The following is a 27543-nucleotide window of genomic DNA, read 5'->3' on the forward strand; positions in this document are numbered from 1 at the left end:
CGAGCCAATTTCCCAGCCCCAAATTTTGTTTCTTCCAGCCTGTAATTCTGGTTGGTGTTTGAGTCATTATGATCCCTTTAGCAATTATTGTATCTCTATTTTGTGGTCCATATATTTGAGGTCCCTTGCGTGGGTTTGGGGGTTCAACATCTTTGACTTTTTTTCTTTGTATTATTTATGAGTACACTGTTGCTGTCTTCAGACACATACCAGAAGAGGGCAACAGAGGTTTCTGGGAATTGAACTCAGGACTTCTGGAAGAGCAGTCAGTGCTCTAACCTCTGAGCCATCTCTCCAGCCCCAATATCTTTGACTTTGGATACAGCTAGCAACCTTATGCAACGATAATGCCTTCTTCAACTGTCAATTTCAGCCGTTTCAGACACACTGTCTGGTTTGTGCTTGCTGAGTTGTGATTGCTTCCTTCCTTCTGATAGGCCACCTGAGGCTTCTTTTCATCAATTGGTCATTAGAAGTTTTATTTAATGAAACTAATGTTTGGAAACCAAGGTGGAGCCAGAAGAAGAGTACTCTTTGGAGTTGGGGAGAATGAAGTTAGTAGGGAGAGAAAGAGAGAGAGAACTTGTGGAGGATTTTCTGGACAGTTTGCACTGTGTTAGCAGTTAGCATTGGTTTTATAAAGGTTTTTGTTTTTCCCTTTCCCCCTTGTCTTATTTCTATGCTTCAACAAATGTTTAGGAATTGTGTCTGTTTAGCAAACTAGCCAGGGTTCTGCTCTTGGGGGAGCAGGTAGAGGGGTGTAGTTAGTTATCTTTTATGAGAAGCCTAGGTATGGCTATGTGCAGGCAACAGCAAACAGGAGCATATGCTTTGTGAAGAGAGCTCAGTTTCGCTTGTAAAATAGTTAAGACCCTATAGGAAGGAATCTCCAGGATATGGCAGAGCTGAGTGCTGGGTATGAATGACAGCCAGCCAGAGTCCTCAGCGAGGCAAAGGGAATGCCAAAGGCAAAAATTTAATTGAAGAAAGGGGCAGAGGAGGTAGGAGGGGGGGAGAAGGAGGAGGGGGAGGAGGAGGAGGAAGAGGAGGGGGAGGAGGAGGAGGAGGAGGAGCCACAGCTGCTGCTGCCGCCGCCGCCCTGGGCCCTCTCCAACACACCCAAATGATCAGATTCATCATAGCATGAAACTTCCCAAGTTACACCCACTCCCTCGCCGGCAGCGGGGTAGGCTACAGCTTCCTGATTTCAGTTACTGGAAGTTGGAGAGATGGATCGGCAGCCGGGAGTGCGCGCCTCGCTGAGCCGCGGGTGAGCTTCGAAAACTCGATCCATTTTCCACCCGCAATATTCTGGCGCTGGGTGCCCCTGGAAAACTGCTGCGTGTGGCTGTGCTGAGGGTGGGTGGGAGCCCCGGAACTCTTTACTGTGGTCTGAGGCTGGGAGACTGAATGGCCAGAACCATCGCTCTGCTTAGTTTCCATGCTGCGCTCCAGAGCGCTGCGCTTGGTTGTGCTGTGGAAAGCAGGCTGCCACGCGGGTTCTGACCCCCGGGAAAAGGGGTTCTGGCTCGAAAACTTCATCAACTTCTCTTGCCTTAGCGAGGATCGTTGTATGGGAAACGGGAGAGACAGTCAAGACTGATTTTAACACCCACCAAAGATGCTTCCTGACTGAGACCCGCTGTGCTGGGTGCGCCTCAGGCAGTTAGGCTGTGAACGCGGTAGGGGTGGGTGGTGGGCGGAGGGAATGCCCCTGGAGAGGTCTAGGATTCTAGGTTGGACTGGTTTCCTTGGGCGATATTCTGAAACTGTGGCTCCAGGCCAACACCTGGATGGGACCTCTGGATTGAGGGTCTGGAAGTCTCCCGTTTTCCCACTACTTTTGCTTTTAAGTTGTTGAGCTTTAAGTCCGTTTGCCATGGGGAGGAGGGAGAACTCTTTGTTTATCTGGAACTTCTTTTTTGCCGTGAGTTTTTCTGCTGCAGCTGGTTGTTCTGATTCATTGCCTAATCGAATTTTAGGTGGGGCAAAGAGAGGAAGTTTGCCTGGGGGGTGGCACCCGGATAGGGGATTGGGGTCTTTTTAAGAGACAGTATCCTAGCAAAGCATGAGCTCATCCCCGGCCCTCCTGCAACTCACCCCCGCCTCCCCAAAAAAGTCCTGGTTTTTGTTTTTGTTTTCCTGGGTGTGTGGTCTTTAACTGATGTGTGAAGTCAGATGGAAGTTTTGAGGCTGACATACCTGTTTGCTTTATTTCTGATCTCATCGGTGATCTGGTGATTTGAAGCCAGGATTGTGTGTGCTTGTTATTAGGTCCTTCATGAAATTACTTGTGTAGTAAGAAGGGTGAAGAGACGGCCGGCTCTCGGGTCTGTAACTGTCCATTTTGCAACAGTCTCTTTCCTAGTTTGAAGGAAGTGGAATGGGAGGTGCTCCTAGCTGATCTGGTCATTTTCCCATTGTCAGGCAAGGTGGCCTGGCTGTCACAACAGTCCTCCACTCTGCTATTTCACAGCAGGGAGCAGGCTGCCGGGAATCTTCTGCTTCCTTGAAGGTAAAGATCTTCATGTCAAGGAACACAACCGAACTAGACCTTTCCCTGGGGAGAACAGGTGGTATAGCCCAAGCTGTCACGCCTGCTAGCTCTTATGTGGCTCCAGAAACAGCCCAGTAGGTAGGTGGCTGTGAGCATGAAGCCACTGCACCTACTTCTGAAGAACCTGTCTCCCTGCTGAACTGGATCTCGTGATGGCCAGGGCAACACTGAGTAATGGATGAGATTCATGGAACAGTAACCCTTAGAGAAAGGGGAAGCAGTGAGTCACAGCTGAAGGGCTCACTGGGGGGTGTATGGGGATGTATGGGACTGGGGGGGTGTGGGGGTATATGGGGGTGTATGGGGTTGGGGGGTGTGGGGGTATATGGGGGTATATGGGGCTGGGGTGTGTGGGGGTTTATGGGGCTGGGGTGTGTGGGGGTATATGGGGTATATGGGGCTGGGGTATATGGGGGTGTATGGAGTTGGGGGGTGTGGGGTATATGGGGGTATATGGGGCTGGGGGTGTGTGGGAGTATATGGGGGTGTGTGGGAGTATATGGGGTATATGGGGCTGGGGTGTGTGGGGGTTTATGGGGCTGGGGTGTGTGGGGGTTTATGGGGCTGGGGGATGTGGGGGTGTGTAGTGCTGGGCAGGTATGGGGGTGTATGGGGGTTTATGGGGCTGGGCAGGTATGGGGTGTATGGGACTAGGGGTGTATGGAGGTGTATGGGGCTGGGGTTGATTCTGCTGTAGGACCACTAAGTGTCTGAAAAGCTCCAGTTCTTGTATCATAGTCTCCTTTTGGCTCCCCCTCCCTTTCCTGGTTTGGCTCTGTTTGTTTTTATATACTTGTTAAGTTTTGAGTACAGTTTGTCACAGATATACAGGACCGCTGACATTGTTTTAGTGACTAATTTTTATAGGAAGCTTCCCAGTTCTTGTAGGGTGTAAAGTAGATTGGTCTCTCTCTCTCTCTCTCTCTCTCTCTCTCTCTCTCTCTCTCTCTCTCTCTCGGGAGGGGTTGGGGAGCAGGGCATGATATCCTAGGCTAGTGCCACACCACTAAGCCACACTCTTCCACCTGTGTGTCTTTTCCTGCTCAGACTTAACTAACATTTTGTCAGTTTTATTGCTGTTGGAAGAACCAACTTGGGTTTGTACTTGACACACAAAGCCCACCTCCTTCCTGAATTAAAAACATTGAAATGCACATCTAAACAATTCCGCCTATGGGATGCTGTCAGAAAGGTTTTGCAACATCCTTTGAAAACAAGCAGCTGAGTCTCTCCACTGTAAGGAGGGGGACATTATGTGCTTGTCTTTGCGTCTTTGACGCTGATTGTGTTTTTCTGCTCGTCAAAGCATACCTTCTGTTTGTGAGCATCGAACATAGTGGGCCAAACTGTTCCAAGGTGGGTTTTGTGTTTTTGCTGGGGCACACCCTGTGAGATTGTTTTAGAAGCATCCAGCCAGGGTATGCGTGAGTCTTCGGGGTAATTGAACATGGAGTGTGGGAGCAAGCACTCAGCCCTCTCGCAGTACACATCTACCCGGTGCAAGAGCGGACAAATTTGTGGTGATGGCTGGGGAGGGACAATTCATCTCTGCTCATAGTTAATGCATGAGCCTGAGCCTTCTAAAGTTCAGAGCAACCTTTCTGAGGGGTTTTGACTCTGTCTCTGCCAGTTAGCTGTGAGATCTCAGGACAATGCTTCATCTCTACATGTCCCCATCTTAAGTCATGAGACAGACACACACACCACTGTGGCTGGGGGGGGGGGTGTCTTGCTGAGATTCTCCCGGTTTCATGTAGGACACCTCTTGTGTGATTCGGCACATGGTAGGCTCTCCGGGAATGGCAGCTCATCGAGTGTCTCCTGTTTCTAGGCCTTTCTTGTCATACTGGAAGTCTCAGCAGCTCTCTGCCGATCAGAACCCCGGAAAGGGATAAAATTGGGTTGGGAATGGAATTAAGTGTTCTCCCTAACTGTTCCCTCCTCACAAGGAGTAGATTGCCAGGGACACATTTCACATGTCTTGTGTTTTAATCTTAGTTTTCTAGTTAAGTGATGGCAGATTGTCTACTTCTTCTTTCCAGCACTTACCACACCTTCCTGGGATATTACTATTACTATTACTATTATCATTATCATTGTTATTATTTTCAGTTCATTTCTTTTTCTTCTCCACCTTCCTCTCATTTCCTTCTCAACCAAAGTGTCACCATGAGCCATGACCAGGAGAGCATGCTTAGGTCACCGCTGAGCCGGGAGAGCGAGAGTTTAGACTGCCTGGGTTTTAGAAAGGAATATTGGGTTTTGAGGTCCTCCAACCGTGAGCTAAACTTGATCTTCTTAGAGATTGTCAAGTAATAAGGTCCTGGGGAATGCATGGCGTGATTTGTGCATCATGTTCATGCATCTGGAACTACAAGGGGCCCGACCCGGGACTAGGGTTGGGGCAGGGGAGTGATAGCTAGCTGTAATAGCATTGATTTGTCTTATCCAAGGATAGATTGTAAGTGATGAGCTTCAGGTGCGAAATTCTATTGAAGGAAGACAGCCTGTCTGCTCTGCTAGGCTGCCCATGCTGGTACTGGTGCTGTTTCCTTTCAGTGGATGCTAGAGGGTGGGAGGTATGGAAGGTGGCGTTCTCACACGTGTCTTGCCACTCCTTGAGTGTGTTCCAACTCATGTTACCACTGGTGTTTATATCTGCTGAGAGTTTGGGGGAGCTGATGTCACCACTTTTGGGAAGTTTTGTTTGCGTAATGTTTTACTGAGGATTCGAGGCTTTCTCCTAATAGAGTTTCTTTCAGCACCCTGGTGTTTCCACCAGGCAGTGGGATCGGTTGGGCAGATCCAGTCACTGCCCTGCTGTTGTCTGTAAAGCCTAGTAGATAGAATAAGAGCGTGGAAATGTCCCCTGAATTCTTTAATACCAGTTGTTTTCCCAAGCATTCATGTAGTGCTCAACACAAAAGTACTGTCTGTGACATGTGAGGTGCTTTTCTCTGTGTCCTCTTGCCTGACAAAACTTTCCCTGGGAAGACTGGGCACACACAACTACTTACTCTGATAGGGATCTTGTGACAAATCAAATACTGATACCACCAAAGGCCAGCTTGGTAAATGTGTTTTATTGGTGCTACTTACAGAAATATGGGTAAGGGGTTGCTTACAGGGGTCGAAATGATTCCTGTAAAGACGGCTGTATCGCCAAAGCCCACTCCAGCATGGGTGACAGCTCATAAAAGCTGGGAATCTGGAGCACAGCCTGCAGACTGCTCAGCAGGTTGGCCAGTGTCCTTTTCAAGTGACTCTGGTCTATACCTCCCAGGCAGCTGGTCTGGTCTCAGAGTCTTCTTTGTAGCTTGGATTGTCTGGGATTTTTTTTTTTTTTTTCTAACTGCTTACCCTGACCGGGAGAAGCCTAGTGAATCTGGTCAGTTTCAGGGACTTCCTGAAGCTGCTTTGAGTCGTTCATGTTTATGCCCAAGAAACATCTATACAGAATAGAATGTTTCAGTCTTGGAGCAAACTATTAAACATCACCCTTATACATGTTTTTGAAAGATATGCAAAATGAGCCTAAACCCAGTCTCTATCTGCTCTGACAGGTAGAACCACTGTGGACTGAAACCCACTTTTCCAGATCTGAAAGGAAGACCGAGGAAGAGGAAGGGAGCGTCAGTCCCAGAGATTATGATGTTCTGAATTTCAGTCCCTCACTCAGGACTTGAGCAGCGCCTTCAGATGGCACCTTTGGAGATCCTGACCAAGGCTCTTCTGTTTGGCCTGGGGTAAGTATGGTGTCTGCAGAATAAGCATTTGACCTGCATGACCTTTACATCTTTATTGTTTTGAATGGTTGCTCCCATGCAATGGAAAGTTTGGTGTTGGCGACTGCTTCTGGGGAATGGAACGTACTGTTCTCCTCACTTGGAATCAGGCTTTGAAACGTGTGACATGTGACGGTTTCAGATCTCAGGGAACAGGCTTCTGCTGGCATTGTTCAGAGACTCAAGAGGTTCCTCCTGAGCTCCCTGCTTCCCTTTTGCCTGCTTGTCTGGTGGCAGGAAAGAGGAAGGACAGATTTGACAGCACTGGGGGAACCTGGTATTCCTGTGTGTTTGCTGCCTGTAGGATCATGTTCAATGAGAGAGGCTTAGTCAGGCCTCTTCTACCTGCGAAATGTGCTTGGGGAAAAGAATGACATTTCATGGGAGTGTCATCTCTGTGGCCAGACTGGGCAGTTTCATTGTGTGACCAGTCTGGCGCTTTACCAGAAAGTATCTTGGAATAAAACAGGCCTGAGTCACTTACAGAAGGAAGGCTTCAAAAAGATAACTTTCTTCCTTGGATGTCCAACAGAAGGAGTCATACACACTTCCATTTCCCCTCTGTGACTGGGGACAGTGGTGTCATTTTAATTCCCATTTGCCTTTGTTGGGTGAGAGGCACTTTTGAGAGGATGGAGCAATGGCTTAGCAGATAAGAGCATCTGCTGTTCTTCCAGAGGACATGGGTTCAATTCCCAGCACTCATGTGGTGGCTCACAGCTGTTCATCACACAGTTCCAAGGGATCTCATGTCCTCTTCTGGCCTCTACTGACATCTGGCACACACCTGGTGCAGTAACATACATTCAGGGAAAAGACTCACATGCATAAAACAGATACCTTCTTTTTTTAAGGAAATTTTGAGCAATAGGAGTTGTTGTGTTGTTCTTCCCAGGTTTGCTTGCTGCTCACTAACTTACCCAAGCCTGGGTGATGATGGCACATTGTATATTCATTTTTAAAAAATGTTCATTTAAGCAGGTTTTGGTAAGATGCTGGAGGGTGCCGGCTTTGAACAAAATAGGAACCAGACAGGCAGCTGCTTCCTGAGGCCTGACAGACCCCTGCAGCTTCTAAGATTTCCCACCAGCATTCCAGGCCCTGCTGTGGGTCCTGCTACAACCTGCTCTTCCAGTATTGCCGGTTGCTCCTCCCTGCCAAATCCAGAGCCAGCCTTGGCCACTCCCCTCTGACGTGCCCAGCAGCTGCTGGAGAAAGCTCCTTGGGTGTTTTCATCACACTGTGTGACCCTAATTGGGTTATGTGCTCTTCTCAAGAGGTAGAGATGAAGTCAGCATCAATTGCTCCTGTCTAGTCACGCACTCTGCCTGTTTTCTGTCTCTTACCCATGGGACCCTTTCTGTGGGGGGACTTCTGAGAGGAACTGGCTCCCCTTTGATCAAGTACCCAGGCATCCTCAAGCCTTTATTGCATCCTTCCCACCAGAAAGATGTCCCCAGGCAGCACCGAGGTTTCTCCTTATCCCTTCCCTATGGAATTCCTGTGGCTTCTATTCCTCATGAGTTGGTCTTGACTTTGGCTTAAGTCGGTTATTTAGAGTAACAAAGTTGAGATCTGGCAGAGCTTGGTCCCCTGTTCTCTCAACTAAGGTGCCCTGGGGCCTCCTCTACTGTGGGGCTGATGGTCTTTTCTCTTAAACTCTCCATCATATGAATGGCTGTGGGGCTGCATGTGTTACTCAACTGCCTCAGGAGAGGCTGCTCTTCGGTCAGTCTTCCAAGACTGTGTCAGGGTGCAGTAACCTTGCCAGACCTGGAGCAATCTTCCCTTAGCTCTCTGCTCAGCCATTGTCACCTCTCTCCTGAGTCTACCTCCTGCTGCCTTTCTCCAGACTCCAAGGTCCCAGTGTAGCCTGTCTACCCCTTTCTCTTCAATACCTCCCTCCCTGAAACTATATTGCAAATTTTGAGGGTTCTGTCCCATCTAGGAAGTCTTTAGAAGTCACTTAGAACCTGCTTAGAGGCATCCAGAGCAGTGCCATTAGCCTGAGTTCTTCAAGTGAGGGAAACACTAGGGCGAACAACCGATTAAAGGAAGCGAGGGGCAGACGGGAGGGAGCTTGTGCTTGTCCGAGCCTGCGCGCATACTCTCGCTGCAGCTGCTCCAGCTGAAGTAAGCGCTGGATACATCATCCCTTGGCTTACAGTGCAGAGCCCAGCCACCTGCCCCAAGGGAGCCGAAGCAGGTTTATGTGATGAATAATGTCCGTTTGCTCCCAGTGCTCAGGCCCTTGGCTAAGCCAGTTCCGTGGAAATGGGAAGATAAACTTGCCAAGTGTCTTGCTCCATCCTCCGGTTTGAAAGATATCAGTTGGAATCCAGTGTGTTGAGTTTTATCTGGTGGCCAATCATAGTCCACAGCAATCTCCACCACATACCAAACATGCTCTGGTTCTTGGGTGTGTGTAGTAGTGGAAAGATGGCCAGCTTGGAAATCGGAGATTGCATGCCAGGCATCATGGCGCACACATCTCTGGGAGTTCGAAGCCAGCCTGGTGAACATAGCAGGTTCCAGTCAATCTATGGCTACTTAGTGAGACCTTGTCTTTAAAGAGACAGACTACACTCATTGAGCACCTACTGTGTACCTGGCATTGTGCTAAGTGCTCTCAGGGTAGAGAAATGAGTTCTAAGATCTTTTCTTCACATCTCAAAACATGCAGATGTTTAAGCCCCCACACACTGTCTGCCTGTGGTGCTCCTGTGGAGTTATCTTTTGAAACTTCTAATGCCTAACATCATGTAAATGCTATGCAAGTATCACACATTATTATTTAGAGAACAATGACAGTTTATCTGTATGTGTTGTAGAGAGGTTTGTGTTTTCCTCAAGTGCTTAATCTGAAGCTGGTTAGATGTGTGGATGCAGAGAGGTAGATATGAGGATCAGGCAGTGTGGTCGAGCCTCTCTTTCCTGTGGCATGTGAGAGTCTCTTCTTTGAATCCAGAGGCAAAACCCACATAGCTGGTCTGAACTCATCTCCACTTGCTTCTGTCCCTATGCACACAGACCCATTCTAAAGAGAAGCAGGGCCTTTGGTGATGATGTCACAGTGGCTGTAGAGAGAAGCAGGGCCTTTGGTGATGATGTCACATTGGCTCTATAGAGAAGCAGGGACTTTTGGTGATGATGTCACATTGGCTCTAGAGAGGAAGATAGCCTTTGGTGACGATGTCACATTGACTTGAGAAAAGCAGGGCCTTTAATGATGTCACACTGACTTTCAAACTCGGAGGCCTTTGTGTCCTGTTCTGTCCTGATAGTGTATTTAGTGTTTTGTGAATTGGCTAAAGTGTTTCTTGAAACACCATGACTGGAATGTCTTGGGGAATGGGTAGATGATATTTGGAAAACTGTAGAATTAGAGATCTGTCTTTAGTTTTAGATACTTGTCCACAGATGGAGTGGGCTCTTTGAATTTTTTTTTTTTTTTTTTTTTTTCAAATCATCTTTTAAGGGGTAGGGGGACCGTCCGAACGGAAAGCCTTGGGTGGTGTCAGTCTGTGGTTTAGATGGTTTAGATGGAGCTTTGAGATGAATGCTTGGGACACTTCCTCTGGCTTGTCTCTCTCCTGCCCACATTGTGTAAACATTGGCGTGGCAGGGACAGATGGCCATTCTGGAACCCTTTTGATGTCACATTTGGTTGCCTAGGTGGGGGTAGAGTGGTTGCAGCCAGTGTCTGTGGGATGAGGAGAGGCTGCCTGGGAAATACCCACTTGACAGTGGGTAAACAGAAGGAAAACTCCACAATAGCTGGGTGACCTGGTCCATGTTCAGTTCGGACAGCAGTGGAATGGCATTTACATAAGTGTTTTGCTTGGGAAGGAGCCAGAGAGCACAGAGCACAGGCCTTAATTGATGGGCTGTAGAGTTCGATTTGCTCACTGAGTGAATGAACCAGAGTGGGGCAGGTGAGACTGCGTGTCGTTACTTTCATAGTTTGGAAAGAAAAAAATCTCTCTCCGAAACCTGGGTTGGGCTCAGGGGAGGGCACTTGACATCCTGGGTAGTCAGTGGAGAGGAGAGCTCTGGTTAGAAGTGTGGTTTCCAGCTGATTAAACAGTATTAATCTGTGTAATGAGGCCCAAAAGCTTTGATGGAAAAGTGCTGTAATGAAGAAGAGAAAGCAGACAGGGAGGTGTGTAACCGCTGAGTGCTGAGAGAAACTGAGCGTTCTGATAGGGATTGAACATCAGGCAGCCTTACAGGATCTAAGGTTTGAGGGCACAGGGGTTGCCGCCACTAGCTACATGCAAACCGAGCACGGCCTCTGACCGTGGTGGATAAACTAAGTCAGTGATAGTGCCTGTGATTCTGGCGTTGGGCTAAGAACCATTGCTTTTCTAATGTGTTTACAGAAGTCCAATGGGTCAAATGGTGTCCATGTTCTGAGCAAACAGTTGCTGTACTTCACAGTACATTTTTTTTGAGTGGGTTGAAATTCGGGCGAGTCCATTTATTCTTTTAAGAAATCATTCATTGTATGGTTGGAAGTGTGGCTGTTGGAGGGGCCCTCGGGAGAGTCAGTGATGTGTGATATACAGCTCCCCCTTTGTTCCATCACCATTGAACTGTGAAGCCTGAAGACGGGGTGGGGATGGTAACTAAGGATGGTTCAGTGTAATATAATTGCCCCAGAACTAGGATGGTTTAACTTAGACTTTTTTGTTTTTACAAAGGTGTAGACCACATTTGGAATTGTGAACTGGGGCCTTCTGTGGTATGGGAGTGTGCGTCGTTTATGCGCTTAGCATAGTGTTTGCTGGGCAGCACGGATGAATGACAGCTTGCTGGCAGCTGCCCAGTCACGAGGTAAGCACGCCGGTGCTCCACAGTGCTCAGCAGCCTGAATTCTGATGTTAGTAGGTCAGATATAAGAGGTGCGTTGTTCACTTAAGGTGATTCGTTTAACTGGGAAGTAAATCCACTGTAAGCTGGGGGATACACCTGCATTTACTTCAAGTTGGGACAGGCAACCTATATGGACTTTTAGTATAGTGTTTCTGCTTTTCTTCTCGGCGATTACAGGAATCTAATTTGTGCGTCCATCTAAGAGGCTATATAGTTCTCCAAAGGTCCAATCCAGTGGACTTTGGTGTTTTTCGTTGTATATATTCATTGTACACGCACTGAGTTACACAGAGACATTTTCATGCGTGTATATCTTACAGTGTGCATATTCCTTCATCTCCCCGACCCTGCTCTTTCTCATCCTGCCCCCCTCCCCCCCTGCTGAATGGAGGGGCGTTCCATGTCGTGTATACGTGCACATGACTTGATGCGTCTGCATAAACTCCAGCAACCATAAATGGGAGACTGGCTTAACTTGACTCATTGATTATTACCAGTTGCTCCTATTTCCCTTCGAATGATAGTAACTTTGTTCTTCTTTATGAATGGAAAAAAAAATCTATTTGTGTTTATACCACATCTTAAAAATCCATTCTTCTGTTGGACATTCAGGTCCAACCCAACAGGCTTTCTGTTTATGTCTCTGGAGTGACCTTCGGGGACGTGAGTTTGGGAGTTTGGCTGCACAGCTCTCAGGAGTGCTGTGAGTGTTTTCTGATATTCCAGTGTTCCTACTGGACTAGAAGTCACTCTTCGGGACACAGTGATTTCTCTCTTTGTGTAACATGTGTTAGACAATTCCACACAGACATGCCATGGATTCTGATTTGTCCCTTCTTCCCCCCCATCCCTGCCAGCTTCTCCCCGTCTAGACCCTTCTCCCATATCTTGTTCACATCTTCTTGTTTTATGATAAACTTAGTTACTTACGTTTAGGTAAAGCAGTTGCTGTCATTTGCTGATTGGGGTTTACTCAGTGACGTGTGGACAAGAATATTCTGCAGACAGGGCGAAATCAAGAGACTCTTTCCTCCTGAGCACTTTCTGCCTCTGGTTTGACCAATTAGTTAGTGGGGTGAAAGTTTCAACCTCTAGAGTTTTCTCCTAACTTGGTGGATGTTAGATATGTTGGCTTCTGAGTGATCCAGTCACTCTGGGGTTAATGATAGAGGCTGGAGAATTGCTCTCTGAGAACAGTGTGTTACACAGTGACTTGAAAGCCCACTTGACCTTACCAGAAAGCCATTCATTACATAAGGGCCTGCATGCCCATATATATCTAGTACCCATACAACTAATGTCCATACAGAGTTTTACATATATATGGACATTAAAGTATCAAGACCCATCCTTGGCTTGACATTATATTTCTTACTTAATATCATCATACCCAGGACTCCCCCCCACCCATGAGTGTGTGTATGTTACTTTTAAATGGTTTCACCGACCTGTGAGTGTGTGTATGTTACTTTTAAATGGCTGCATTCTCTTTCTTCCCTTCTTTCTACTCCAGGACGAGGAGGTTTCATGTAGGTTAAAAATGCAAACTACAGAAAACATGGGGTCTGGAAGTAATTTTCATCAGGAGAGAAATTACCCAAATGGGAAAAGACACTATTCTGTGGCTTGCCAGCTGAGGGAAACACAAGAGCGGGTAACTCGCTGTCTTTCAGTAATTGGATGCATTATACAAGGCTAACAATTTCTCTGGGACTTGGCAGTTAAAAGCAAGTAAGAGGCAGCCCCAGGTGTTCACTGGTCCCCTCTCCTGGAGAGTGCGTGGAGGTGGGTGTGGAGTTCAGATCACCTGCCTCCTATTCCTGTCACTTGAGTGACAGTGATGGCTGCAGGTGGAGCTCATTCCAACACTGCTGTCTGCCACCTAGACAGGGATGTGTGGGTCAGCCCAGGGGTGTGGATTGTGGGAAACTCTCTTGTCTGGTGTCAGCCTTCCCTAGGGCACGGGACAGTTAGGGATGAGGCTTTTTAAGCCTCAGATTGGGCTTTTCGATCCACCTCTCATGGCTGGGGTTTGTGGTCCTGAGCAGGTGATAGTTTAAGGGCCTTCGTCCTAAGAATGGACTTTTCTTTTTGAAGTTAAGTGGCTTCTTTTGGTCCTTTCTCACAACATGATTTTGTTCTCAGGTGCCATTGCCACCACCTTCATGTTCACCTACCCACCTATCCATCCATCCATCCATCCATCCATCCATCCATCCATCCACCCCATCCATCCATCCACCCCATCTATCCATCTATTCATCCATCTATCCATCTACCCATCCATCCATCCATCCATCCATCCACCTATCCATCCATCCATCCATCCATCCATCCATCCACCCATCCATCCATCCATCTACCCATCCATCCATCTACCCATCCATCCATCCATCCATCCATCCACCCCATCTATCCATCTACCCATCCATCCATCCATCCATCCATCCATCCATCCAGCCAGCCAGCCATCCCATCCATCCATCCATCCATCCATCCATCCATCTACCCATCCATCCATCCATCCATCCATCCATCCACCCCATCCATCCATCCATCTATCTATCTATCTATCTATCTATCTATCTATCTATCTATCTATCTATCTATCTATCTATCTATCTATCTATCTATCTCTACTATCCATCCATTATTTTTGATGTTAGAAGGGATGGCTCCTTGGCCTCATGGATGCTAGGTAAATGCTTTTCTACTGAACTGCAGCCTGAGCCTGAATCTTGTGACTTTTATCATGAGTGTGCAGTTGCTTGTTGAAATGTAGTTGGTTTCTTCTCTCTTTTCTGGACCCGGTTCCAGAGACGTCCAGGTGTCTCTGTTTGAACACTTTGTTCTCATCTTCGCTGACCACCTGGCGGTGTGTTTGAAGCGACGCCCTCACTGGCCTTTCAACGAACGCTGCCTCTGTTCATTCCTGTGTACCGGTCACGTGTAGGGAAGTGAACGCTTGAGTTCTGCAGATGCATTTAATTTAATAGGTACAGAAGAAAGTATCTGGATCTCACGTCACATGTAGGGTTTATAAATCTATTTGAAGTGCTTGGGTAAAAACATCGTGTATTCATCTGTGTGTAAAACTAAAACCAGACTCATTGCCAAATTTAATTTGTCAAGTGTTCTTAGAAAGAGGCGGCTCTCTAGAGAGTGTGAAGTTCATTTTGTCTTAAGCTCAGTAAGATCGCTCTTTGCACTTCTCTTTCTGTGCATTTTTCCTGTACAAAACACTCTGCAAAACTACCCCGAACAGGCGGATCATGGCAGCTTTATTCAGAATTGCCCAGACTTGGAGGCGACCAAGATGTCTTTCAGTAGGTGGACGCCTACCTCATACTATAGAGTATTATACAGTGCTAGAACGAAATGAGCAAGCCACGAGAAGGCCCGGAAGAACCTTAGGTTTGGTTGTTAGGGGCTGGGGAGCAAGGAGGGATGGCTAGCCGGGGGAGCAAAGGTTCACTGGGGAGTCCAGCAAATGCTGGAGTGTGTTCTGTCCAATCCCCCGAGAGTGTACAGCTTCCACAGTAATGTCAGTGAAGGATTTGTGGTAATAATGATGTGTCATGTGGGTTCATTGGTTTTAACAGATGCCTTTCCTTAGTGTAGTATGTGGGCGGAAGGGGAGGAGTCAGTTCTTACAAAATAGAAAGTCTATGAAAAAAAAAAAAACCTGTCTCTTTGCCACAAACCTAAAGCAATTTATATAATGAAAATTTAAAACACACTGACAACATAGAAACCCAGGCTAAAGAGATGCACCCTTCAGTTCTCCCCAGGGGATCCAGTCCAGAGTCTATTGCTTGGCCTGGGTTAATTCTTAAAATCCCCACAGACCTTCTGCTTTGGGAGCAGTTGCTAGGCCGCATAAGAAGTTGCTATGTCAAGAATTATCTCTGTACCTGCAAAGTTGGGATACAGAGAACAGCCTTTGTTCTGGTGGCTTCACAGTTAGGAGGCACCAGTCTCTGGGGTCTGTTAGCCTCTGCCTGGTCATATATTGTGGTAGCGCTGTTGGTACTAAGGGGCTTTTATTCTTTTTCTGATTGCTTTGGTGCTTTCTGTGTTGGCCAGACCCTCTAGGCTTGGGGATGGTTAGAATTGGTAGGGCTCTGATAATGATCAAAAGTCTTGGGAACCCGAGGTTAGAGCTCCGACCTGGTCTTCGTGCCTTTCAGGAGGAGTTTCCAGGGTCTATGTGCACAGGGCACATGAGCATGGAACTGGGCTGGTGTGACGACGATCTTCCTGTGGTGTACTGCCAGATGTTAGCATCCTGGCCCTCTGTGTTTACCACACGCTTCATTTGTGCCGTGGTCAAGTTCCAGATAGCGGAGATTCAGTGGCGAACAAGACTGAGAAGAATCCTTCTCTGCCTTCCTGTCCCTGGCCTTCGTGTCAGATGGAAGGTGAGCGTGGAGATCCAAGAAGCAATGGAATAGAAGGGTCATAGAAAGGATTCTTTAATGGTGACAATGGCGACACTGTACCAAGGTGACCAGGGGCTGGGGATTGAGCTCTTATGGTAATAAGAGGGCAGAGCGCTGGGCCTGTTATTTGGGGATATTATCATGGAGATCCCCGAGGCTTGGTCTCAAGGAAGAAAGTTGGGGTGTGGTAATAGAGGCCTTTTGAGGGCTCTGGTGTAAGGAAGTCCAACACAATTCAAGTGTTAACAGGCTCTTGAGTTGAGGGTAGACGAAGCAACTTCCTCCTGTGGATCACTGCTCTCAGCCATCCATCCATGTCTCTAAATACTGATTGCATTTTGCTATTGTGCACACAACCAAATCCCCCAGTGCGTGGGGTCTTGTTAATAAAGTTTAAGCTTCACTAGGCATGAATCTCTGTCTTTATAGTTGGTAAGGAAGGGGCTTTCACCATTTGAGGGTAGTTAGTGGAAGAATTCTGTAAGGAGTTTAAGGGTAGAGGGAAAAAAACGCTGGAAGGAATCCACAGTTCTCTGCAGTTCAGTGTCCGTTTACCTTCTGATTAGAAAGCCGTCCCCTCCACCCTCGGTCCACTTGGCTCCTTCCAGCCCAGCCTTGCAGTTGACTCTTCTCCAGTGCACACTTCTTTTCCTGGTCCTGGCAGCCGACTGGAAAGTTAACCTCTCAGGAGCCTCATCTGAAATCACAGCCCAAACACATGTGGTAGATGTCAGATGCCTTCGGAAATACGAACCTGGAGTTTTTGGCATCTGACCCGGCTCGTCTGTTTTAAGTGGCATGTAGTAAGCTTGTCCGCAGATGTTAGTGGACCGGTCTGCTTTGAACAAAATAATAATAACGTTCACATCTGGCTCTCTTTTCATCTAGTGATCTTAAAACCCCAAGTGTGTCTTAATTACTGGCAGGTAAGAAAGGCTAGAGGAAAATCACATTAATAACTGCTGAAAAAAAAATTAGAGGGACGGCCTCTGGAGCCATCAGACTGACAGGCATTCTGCACCCCAAAATGATACTGACAAGAATTCTGCACCGCAAACTTGTGTTTTTTCTTGGCCATAAAGGTTCTCTGCAAGTGTTTCCGGATGGGAATGCCTCAGCAGACAGGCATAAGAGTACCGTCTCACCCCAGCTTGTGGGCACCGTCCCCTCAGATGGCTTCTTCTGTCTTCTGTGTCCTCCCTCCATGACCTGATTCACTTTGTGGCGAGGACTGGGGGCAATGCCGATGGCTAATGAGGGAATTTGGTTTTCTTTCCATCCTTTTGGTTTGATATACAGCTAGGTAGGCGATGCCTTTGAAATGTCAGCTGCCCGTCCAGCTGCTAATAAGTGATTTTTAGTTAGCAGCCTGGGGTCTCCCTTGGGCCCAGATGCCCTCCCTCCAGAATACATCCCCTTGTAAGTCGGGGATAATAGAACTAGCTGGAGAGAGCCATTCCTTTCGGACAAAGGAGGTGTGGGGCTTTGTCCATCAGAAGTGTCAAACAACGAAAGCTGTGGGGAAGTGGACGGTCCTGCCGTTAGCTGTGGGAGGGGAGCTGGGGCTCCTCTCTCTGAGATCAAGGGCTGCTCTCTGACAAGTGGAGAAAGCACTCGGCAGGGTGTGAAGCAGACGCACAAGGGTAGCACAGGAGTGGGACGCTTTGGTTTTTAAACAGGAAACCTCTAGCTCCACTTACGGAGATTCCTAGCAGCTGTGGCTGGTGTGCTGCTGACGTCACAACATAATAGTCCCCTGCGTGACAGCAGGACATATTGGAACGGCAGACTCTCCAGTGCTCCAACGTCACCCCTGTATGAATTCCCGTTTGTTTTCTGTCTTCATGGCATTAAAGGTAAACACACATTTATCTGTTAGCATAGGTACCCGGTGAATGCTTGTTATTTTGGTTGGAGGTCCCCCTGGGTCACAAGCACACTCTGTGACAGGACCGTGCTCTGAAGACTATTGTCACATTGGTGTGTTGTGCCATGGGGGCCCCTGTTGGTGGGTTACTGGAATGTTCCTAAATAAATTTAGAGCAAGGAAAATTTAGTTTTTGGGTGGCAAAATAAATAGAGCCCTCTGTCTCCTTGTCTTGTGTCTCCTTCCTGGGGAAACCAGTCCCCTCCCTTGCTCCTGTTGGTGTGAGGGGAGGGGGCATGGGTGGATGCTAGGATTCTTGCATGGGTGTTGGGGACCAAACTCAGATGGTCAGACACATTGACGCATGGCTTTAGGAGCAACGGGCCATTTCTAGCCTTGAGCTGATCTTTATGGAGTACAGGTCACTTTAACATTTCTCTCGTGGAGTCCTTGAGGAACACAGAACACAGGGAACCTCTTGCTGTCAGCACAGAGCCTGCTGGAGGCCCAAAAGTCAGATACAGACCCAAGGCACCTGCTGAACACCGTTCCAGTCTCTTCACTTACAATTCTTCCTTGTAACCTCCTGTCTCTTAGCAGTGACTGTCCAAGGTCACGTCCCTCTTCACAGTTCTTTATGCGGTGTGGCTCTGCGAGGGCTCATCTGGGTATGTCTGGGGTGATCCGTCTAAGCCCCCAGATTCCGTGTACCCCCCCCCCCCCGGTGTCATTTCCTGATTCATAATTATTTCAGATACTCTCTAACTCCTTCATTGTTGGCAGGGGATTCTCTTTAAGCCACCTTTTTAGAATTTTTTTTTGACTAATTATACTTGGAAGTTTGAAGTCAACAGACGTATGTGGAACTGTTTTTTTTTTTTTTTTTTTTTTTTTGCATTGTAAAATAAGGCCAACATAAAATTAACCAATTTAAACAAGTGATTGTGCAATTATTACCACAGCTTTCGCCATCCCACACAGAACCGTCTCAATGGGCAATCCTTCCTCATTTTTTATCCCTCCCCTCAGCCTGCCACAGGCCCTTTGAAGCTCCACCTCCACCCTACATGGACTTGGCGAGCTTACCTCTGCTGACCAGTGGAAGTTATTGTCTGTCCTTTGTCACTTAGCATCGTGCCTCAAGGCCATACACACCGTGGCCTGGCTCAGAGACCTTGGCCGAATCACATTTTCTAATATATATATATTTTGCTTTCTTTATCTGTTTCCACCTCCTGGCTGCTGTGAACACAGGGGTCAGACTCTCCACAATGGCTGAAAACAGTCCAGTTATAGAATGGGTAGAGGACTTGAATTTTCTTTTTTCCCTTTTTTAAAAAAAAAATTATTTATTTATTATATATAAGTACACTGTAGCTGTCTTCAGACACACCAGAAGAGGGCATCAGGTCTCATTACAGGTGGTTGGGAGCCACCATGTGGTTGCTGGGAATTGAACTCGGGACCTCTAGGAAGAGCAGTCAGTGCTCTTAACCACTGAGCCATCTCTCCAGACTGACTTGAATTTTCTTTTTTCTCAGAGGACGCACATTCATGTGGCCGGATGTGAAAAACACACCCTGTATCATGAATGATTAGAAAAATGCTGGTCAAAATTACAGTGAGGTACTATTCATAATCACTACAATGATGGCTTTTTTTTCATCATATAACTCTGCCTGGCCTTGAACTCGTAAAGATCCATCTGTTTCTACCTCCCAGGTTATGGAATTAAGGCTGTGCACCAGCAAACCTGGCTGCATGGTAAATCTTCATGATTACTGTGTTCCGGATAGAGATGAGGTGCGTGCGTTACACTGCATGCGTGTAGAGGTCAGAGGGCAACTCTCCACCTTCGCATGGCTCTGGGGCTGAATGGACTTAGCTTGTCAGGCTTGCCTTGGCAGCACCGTGTCAAACAATCCATCCTTCCAGCCCGGTGTGTGTGCCTATGTGTGTGTGTGTGTGTTTGTGTGTGCGTGTGTTTTAAACTGGAAAGTAACAAGTCTTGGTGAGAGGGTGGGGAAGCTGGAACCCTTGTGTGCTTTGGTAAGACTAAGAGGGCAGCTACTCTGCAAAAGTTTGGTAGCTTCTCAGCACGTGGAACCTAGGGTCACCCAGGATCACCACAGGATACAACCTATATCCATGGAAGAGCTCCCCAAAGAACCGAGACCAGGGATCCCAGTACATGCCTGTAAATCGGTTGGGTGGTTTCAACTCTGCCCTGTCCTGCCTGAGTCTGCTTCTTGGGCTGCCAATAGGGAAAGAGTTCTAAGTGGGGTGTGGCGGTACGCATCTCTAACTCCACCACCGAGTCTGTGGCTAGCCCATGTCTCACCACACACGGGGTTCAGTATGTGGCTCATTCAGTAGAGTCTGTGTCTGGAATGCCCAAAGCCCAGAATCAGACCTGCGGTGTCGCAGAGTCAGGGTTGGTGTCTTACAGCCCATGAATCCCAGCACTCAGGAAGTGGAGGCAGGAGGCAAGGTTGAGGTTATGCTAAGCTACGTAGGCCAGCCTAGGCTAGACTTTGTCTTCAAAACAAAAAGGAGAATGAAAAGTTCTTGAAGTCCTGTGGGAGGAGGCGGTGGGGGTTCATGTCCTGGTTTCCAGGTTTGTAAGATGGGCTGGGCTGAGAGTCAGAGCACAGAGTGGAGCTGTCTACCTAGTGGGTAAAGTCAGAGATGAGACTGGAGGGAGGCAGATATGTGAAGCACTGTGAAGTGTTGTCAGCCGCTTAGAGTCGAGACGATGGAGAGGTAGAACTTTCTGGGCTCAGAGAATCCTTTTCTGCCCAAGTTCTAAACCAGCCATGTTGGTTTGTATATGCACAGGGAGTGGCACTATTAGACAGTGTGTTGGAGTGGGAGTGGCCTTGTTGGAGTAGGTGTGGTCTTGTGGGTGTGGGCCTTAAGACCCTCATCCTAGCTGCCTGGAAGTCAGTATTATGATAGCAGCCTTCTGATGAAGATGTAGAACTCTCAGCTCCTCCTGCACCATGCCTGCCTGGATGCTGCCATGTTCCTGCCGTGATGATTCTGGACTGAACCTCTGAACCTGTAAGTCAGCCCCAATTAAATGTCCTTTATAAGACTTGCCTTGGTCATGGTGTCTGTTCACAGGTGTAAAACCCTAAGACACCAGCTAAGAGGCCACAGAAGGCAACAGAGTGAGACCAAGGATAAAAATTCATTCCTGGTAAATACGGGTTGGAAGTGTGACGTGGAGTCACAGCCACCACAGTTCCCCAGCACCCCAGCCTGATAGTTAGAAAGCCTCTGCACTCCTGCAGACTGAACACTGGGTTGTAGTAGTCCAGGGTCCCCCAAGTCTCCTACTGTGTGGCCTAGAGTCCAGTTTATCATTCTGTGGTTCACAACCTCGATGGCATGGGGTGGGATGGCAGAACAGGGTGTGTGAGTCATGAAAACAGAGAGACATTTCTGAGTACTGGGTGACCGAAAAAAGTTGCTTTTGAAATTCGAAGGGATTCAGGCAGAGCTCACCTGTGTTGGACCATGTTGGACCATGCAGCTTCTCTGAAGTGTTGGTTCAGTGCACCTAGCACTGTGCGACCCCACATTCCTGGGTGCTAGTGAACTGCCTAGAGAGCTCAGGTCAGATCTGGCACTATGGCATACTATGAAACAAAGTGTCTTCATGGTCCATACCTTAATGTTTCTTCTCTGGATAGAGACTTAGCCCAGTGCTAGAGCTCTTGTCTGGCACATAGGAGGCACCGAGCTCTATCCCCAGTAGCACTGTCTGCTGTCTGTCTGCTGTTATGAAAACAGAATTGGTTTAGTTATGGAGAGCAAAACCTTCTAACATCTGTCACCATTTATCAGCACATTAGTATCAAATCGGCATTGTAGAGCCTCCTGGTTCTTGTCCTCTCCAAAGAAGGAACCGAGCTGAGAAACACATATTTTAAGCAGACGTTATTAGCAAAGCAGGTATTCAAAAGTGAGGTTGGAGTGGACCCTCCCACCACCACGTGGTTTGCATCAGAGTGAACTCAGTGTTGTGACCAAGCCAGCTCAGTCAGTCATCAGGGTCTCAAAGGAAAGGAGGGAGGATTACAGAAGGAGACAATTAGACCACGCTGTAACATGACTCCAGCCAGTTCTGAAGCTGAAGCAGTTTTAATTTTTTCCAGTCTGCTTTTATACCATTCTAGGCACACACACACACACACACACACACACACACACACAAATAATATGGTCAGTCCTAAGGCATAAACAGAGTAGTTAAGGGACAAAGCATAGACAAAAGTCCCATGATTACTGCATTCAGGGTCTTAACGACCCATCAAGATACAAAGACCTCATTCCTCAGCTGTATTCATCTTGAGCCTACTTCCTTGTCCTAGCCCAAAGTCAAATTCCTGCCAAATTCCTTGAAGGTGGCATTGAGGGCTCTCCACCTTGCTGAGGATTTAAAGATGTTTTATGAGTTTTTATGAGGTGTGTGGGAGGTATACTCATGGAGTAAGGTGAGCCCCCTTTTTCCTCCCTAGTCAAGGTGGACAGATCTTCCTTTAATGGTGTTGCTTCCAATGATCCTCTAGAAAAGCCCACGAGAGAGTAGCCATTGGGGAAACCCTGGTGCTCTTGATTTTTGGTATAGCATCAAGAACAACCTATTTATGGCTTCAAGGAAACTTAGCCACAACGCGGCACCAGGAGCTGTAGCTTCTATATTCAGCTGTAGTGTCCTTGGCTGCATTCTACCTGACTGACTTTGGAGGTGATCATGGCTGTCAGCAGATTAGGGCATTTTGTTATTTTTGAGATTGAGGTTTGTCCTGGAAGCTGGGACCAGTCTTAAAATAGTTTGCCAGACTGCACGAACAGAAACAGGACTTGGGCTGTCCTCTGGGACTCCCTTGTTCATGGGCCAACACTAGTGTCTGCCGTTTGTATGACAACGGACACAGCTTTGAATTTCATGGTGTTAAGAGTTTTGATGTTAAAAGTTGCTGTTTCGAGCTGGAGCGATGACTCAGCTGCTCTTCCTCCTACACATGGAACAGCTTACAGCCACCTCTGACACTCCAGCATCTGGCACCCTCTTCTGGCTTCCGTGGGCCTCTGCACTCAACCAGGTGTGCACACAAAATAAATCATGGAACACGCCTTCAACCGCAGTGCTGGAGGGGCAGATGAAAATGGGTGTCTGTGAGTGAGGGCAGTCTGGTCTGCACAGAGTTCCAGGTCAGCCAGTCAGCCAATCAGTCAATCACTAGGCTATTGTCAGGCTCCTTTGCCCCTCCCCCATTTCCAACTTAACGTTGTTACTTACTGCTGAAACAGACAGTGGGATGCTCTCATCCCGGGGTGGGGGTGGGGGGGACTGGTTTTTCTCTGGTATCTGTAGGAGAAGCTTCTGTGTAGTTTTACTACTGCAAAGTTTGTAACCAAAAGAAATTATTTTGTGGGCCCCATTTACTTGAGAAGCCATCCAGCCCTGCTTATTCTAAGGTACTGAGTGGTTCAACTTTGCCAACACTGCAAACCTTTACTAGAGCTCTTCATGTAGTGACCTCCAACCATAAAATTATTTTGTTGGTGTTTTGTAACTAATTTTACTATTGTTTTGAGTCGTAATGAAAACATTGAACTTGCAGAATATCTGGTGTATGACCTAATGGGGGCCATGGCCCACAGGTTGAGAACCACTGCCAAGTGGCAGCATCTCTGTGCAGATAGTTTTGCATCCATATCTTTTGGATACACCACACTAAGAGTCCTTGTACTGTGTCAAGTCCTGTGATTGATGCAGAATACCAAAGTCAGGACTGCATGGCCCCTGCCTACACTTTCAGATGAGCTAGAACAGACACAGCTAGTGCCAGGGAAAACTGTGATTGCTAAGGCATGACAGGCTTTTTCTCCTGAGCTTTGAGATCCTTTGGGTGTTTAGAAAGTAACCTTAGTGGGTTTGGGACTAACAGCAGCATAAAAAAATAAATCAGGCTGTGTGTGTGTGTGTGTGTGTGTGTGTGTGTGCGTGCGCGTGCGCACGCACTCGTGTACACACACACACACAAGTGTGAACCGGGTTGAGTTGAAAACCACCAGCCCCATGGAGAGCTGAAGGGGCTGTGCTGGTTTCACTGCTTTTGAGGCAAGAACAAAGTCTTTATCATGTAAAGAAGGGTGTGGCTTCTCCTTGTGCCCTGACTGGCTCAGTTCCTGCTTCTTCCTGATGAACTGGTCACAGTTCGGGACTCCCGCCCTTAGTCAAACTTCTGCACAGCCAGGGATCCGTGTGTGCACTTTTTCAAAACTACTTGTCTCTTCACCTGTGGGAAACAAGATAACATCCCGACATCCCGCAGTGCTGTTGGCAAGATTAAACGAGCTTGTGTGTTTGAGATGCTTTGATCATGGTTCCGAGTGGTAGCTGCACTGTCTCCCCCATGGGACCCATAGTTTAGACTCCCAGAGTTGAGAACTGTGGATTTGTCATTTCTGAATGCATCAGCCGAGTGGATAACCACGCAAGGGCGTGCAGCATAGCATCCCTAGTTTGGCAGCATTTCCTTCAGTTTTTAAAACTGTAGTCTATTTAGGTCTGGAGTTTTCTTATAAATTATGTTGTTCCCACACATCATAAATGATATTAAAAGGAAAATCTGTCTTGCCTATCCCCAGACTGTGAACCAACATTCTGTTCACCTACAAACATTGCAAATGGTGACTCTGGAACCCAGATGGGAGTTTCCCTGCAAGCCCAGAATGCCACCGAGACTCGGAAGCTGTCATCAGAGCAAATGTGATGGGAATAAAACACAGGAAGCAGGCGGGATAAGTGCTATCTTAGGAAGTACTTCCTGTAGGTAGAGAAGGCAGCTTCCTTACGTAACGTCCATGACTGTCAAGATCGACGTGTTCCCAAAGAAGGTTCTCGCATTCACATGCTTTGTGAATTTAAGTTTGGACTTGCCTCATCTTGTTAATAATAAATGACGCACGCTCTGCATATCAACATTCTTTTTGATTGGTCCGGTGAGGAGCTGCTATAACTTAAGCATTATGTGTGACTCTGCTTTGAAAAGATCACTGGACCATCTGAGACCTTTGCTAGAACAGCACCTCTACCACCTTACCTTCCTCCTTGTCTATCTTACACAGCTGTCTGAATACCTTCCCTGAGGGAGAAAAAAGTTGCTACTGCCAGGCACAGCCTTGAAGAAAGGCTTGAATTAAGGGGGCTTAGGTTGGATATCTACTTAGCTGCTTCAAGAATTTATTAACTTAGTTCTCCAAGCTCATCCACTGATCTAGTGAACACCTTCTTCGGTCCACTATCCTTAGTACTGATAGGGCTTAAGTTTCATTCTTTTTAGACTATCCACATGCATATGTGCACATTTGCATGTATGTGCACAAACACACATGCACACATACATGCATGAGCACACCAATGCACATGCATACACACACATTCACACTCGGACACATACACACATGCATCCACAAACACATGCATCCACATAACCACACACCACAAACACACACGTACACACACACATACCTTTTCCAAGAAAAAGCCTTTTTAAAGGAGCTGAAACTTCTGGCTACTTTGTAAATGTGTTTTGTAAAGGGGCAGGGCTATCATTCCGAGGGAACCAGGACGCTTCGCGTTTGTAACCCTCAGTAATTCTCAGTGCTCTGAGATGCTAAGCTAAGTCATGTATGTGATGGTGATCCACGTACCATTTACACGGATTCCAGCGTCATTCGTGAAGCTCATAGCACAGCTGGGAGGGGCATGCGTGTCGTTAAAAAGCTTGTTTACAGATGAGCAACTGGAGTTTAATGTGGTTAAGTAACTAATCATCCTCTGGCCTCAGAGCTGGCCTTCTGAGCTTTTCCAGTCCCCCTCCTGTGGGGGTTGGGGGGCTCCTGGAGATAAGGATGCTGGGGTTCCTTTCTTTTTTCCCTCCATTCTTTCCAGGCTAAACCTCAGGGGAGCAGAAAATGAAGGGACATATTTTGGATTTTCTTTAAAGACCAGGGTGTGAGGTGATGTTTGGAAACGTTTATTTGGTCAAGGACAGTAGTCCCTGGAAATGTTGATAGTCAGATTTGAAGTGATATGTCTTCAAACCTTACAGCCTGAGTCTTTCCCTGAATGAGTCCTTGAACACCGAAGGTTCTAAAGTAGTAATATTAATTACTATCAACCAATACAATATTATTAGCAATAACAGTATTAGTCTGATATTGTTAGTAATGGCATTAATTGTCTCCAGAGTTGAATCCACTCCCTTATGAAGACAGTTCAGGGCCACATCCCTCCTACCCTCCGTCCAGAAGTGTCAGTTCCCTCCGAGTCAGCAGTTTGGGACATTATTCTCTTATCCTGTTGAGAAAGTACGTCCAGTCCAGTCCCGTGACTGGAGTGTGTCCCCTCCGGTGATAGTCACAGGAGCGAAGGACTGGAGTGTGTCCCCTTTGTTCTGGATGGAGCTCCTGGCAGCCCATTATTGACACCCCAGGAGAGCACTGCAGGTGCCCCTGACCTGTCAGAACAGGTTGGCTCTGTGTTTTCTCTTTAGAAAAGTTGGAATGTAGCCCTTTGTCAGAGGCCTGCTTTACACTAGTCAAGAGCCGAATGTAAATATGTAAGAAATGCAAATGGGCCTTGGCTGCAGAAACAAACGCTCTGAGAACCTTTCCACACAGCTCTCCTGAGACAGGTTGACAACCGTCCTTGCTTCTGGCCAGTGCACCTTCCCTAACAGGAACACTTGCCTGTCTTGGCCACTCTGTCATGGAACTTACAGCAGAAAATGCCAGTGTGTCACCAGGGTTTCAGTAGGGGTGGTTTCTCAAACGCTGGTAATCTGGCTTTTCAGGAACTGAGTGTATCCATGGTGAAAAACCTGAGTTCAGTTTAAGATGCCTTTGGAGCCTTTTTGGTAGCTCTGAGTGACCTTACATTTTGTTGTTGTGGTTGTTATTTGTTGGTTTGTTTTTTGTTCCCCCCCCCAAAGGCGATGTTGTGACAGGTGTGTTGACCCTCTGTGGCATCATATACTCTGAACATCACTCACAGCTGATGTCAGAAGCCAAACTGTCTGCCACATAAGGAGTTGAGTGGCTCACCCAGTCTCCCTGTGATCATAAAGGATCCAAACTAATTCCATGTGGCTTTTTTGCGTTCTGTAGGCAGGGGGTAAGAGGGAATTAGAGTACCCCGAAGCTCACGCAGGAGGTACCGGGACTGGGAGCAGCCAACTTAGCCATGGCCACATTCTGTTGGCCAGAACTCTGGCCGTGACTACTGGGTCTGTGACTCCTGGGAAGTCTTCATTCCATCACCTGTCAGAACTTAATCCAGAACTCTCCAAAAGCTGCCTGCTTGGGCAGGGAAGACTTCAGCTGCCATTAACGCCACTGAGCAGTGAGGATTTGATGGAATTTCCTAAGTTCATTTTGCCTCCGGTGGTTATGAGCATTCTGCAGAAGGGGAGGGAGGAGTTTGTGTGTTTTGGTTTTCTTCTTTTCAAATGCTGCATTGGGACCTTTCTGCTGTGTGATGACGTGTTTATAACGTGCTGGAGCCTCGGGATGGGTTTCTGCCTGTGCACGCTGAGGCCCAGCTGTGATTCTGCGAATGTTTCCTGGAGAACCACGTAAGCTGACATCACCACACACCTTTGTTCCTCCAGTCTCCGAGTTTCTGGCTTCCGTGAACTGAAAGAACACTTTTTTGCTCACTGTTTGAGAAGTGTTCTGGGAGTTTATTTCAGATAGCCTAAAGCCAGATGTTCCTGCTTAGAAGGAAAATTCCAGCTCCCTGATATGTTTTAGATCTATAAATTTGGGAGCTGCTCATCTTTGAGATAATTTTGGTAAGAACTTTAAACTTTGTCTAGGTAATAGTCAGCCTACTACAGCTTGTGGGACATCAATTAATCTTTGGTGGATGTTTTTCCCTCTCCTAAAGAAAGACTGATGGTGGAGGTGGGTGAGGGTTTGAGTGTACTGGCAGGT

The 27543-nt window shown here is 47.3% G+C and overlaps 1 protein-coding gene across 1 annotated transcript in view; it reads left to right on the forward strand.

Moving 5' to 3' along the window:
* The first annotated feature begins 1167 nt into the window (after positions 1–1167).
* TIAM1 (TIAM Rac1 associated GEF 1) overlaps positions 1168–27543 on the forward strand; it is a 164491-nt gene continuing 138115 nt past the window's right edge. The window contains exons 1-2 of the mRNA XM_080919023.1: positions 1168–1270; positions 6121–6303. The gene's annotated coding sequence lies outside the window, so the exon portion shown is untranslated. The remainder of the gene's footprint in view (positions 1271–6120; positions 6304–27543) is intronic.

This window comes from Micromys minutus (genome assembly GCF_963924665.1).
Source record: "Micromys minutus genome assembly, chromosome: 7".
In the NCBI taxonomy this organism is placed as follows: Eukaryota; Metazoa; Chordata; class Mammalia; order Rodentia; family Muridae; genus Micromys; species Micromys minutus.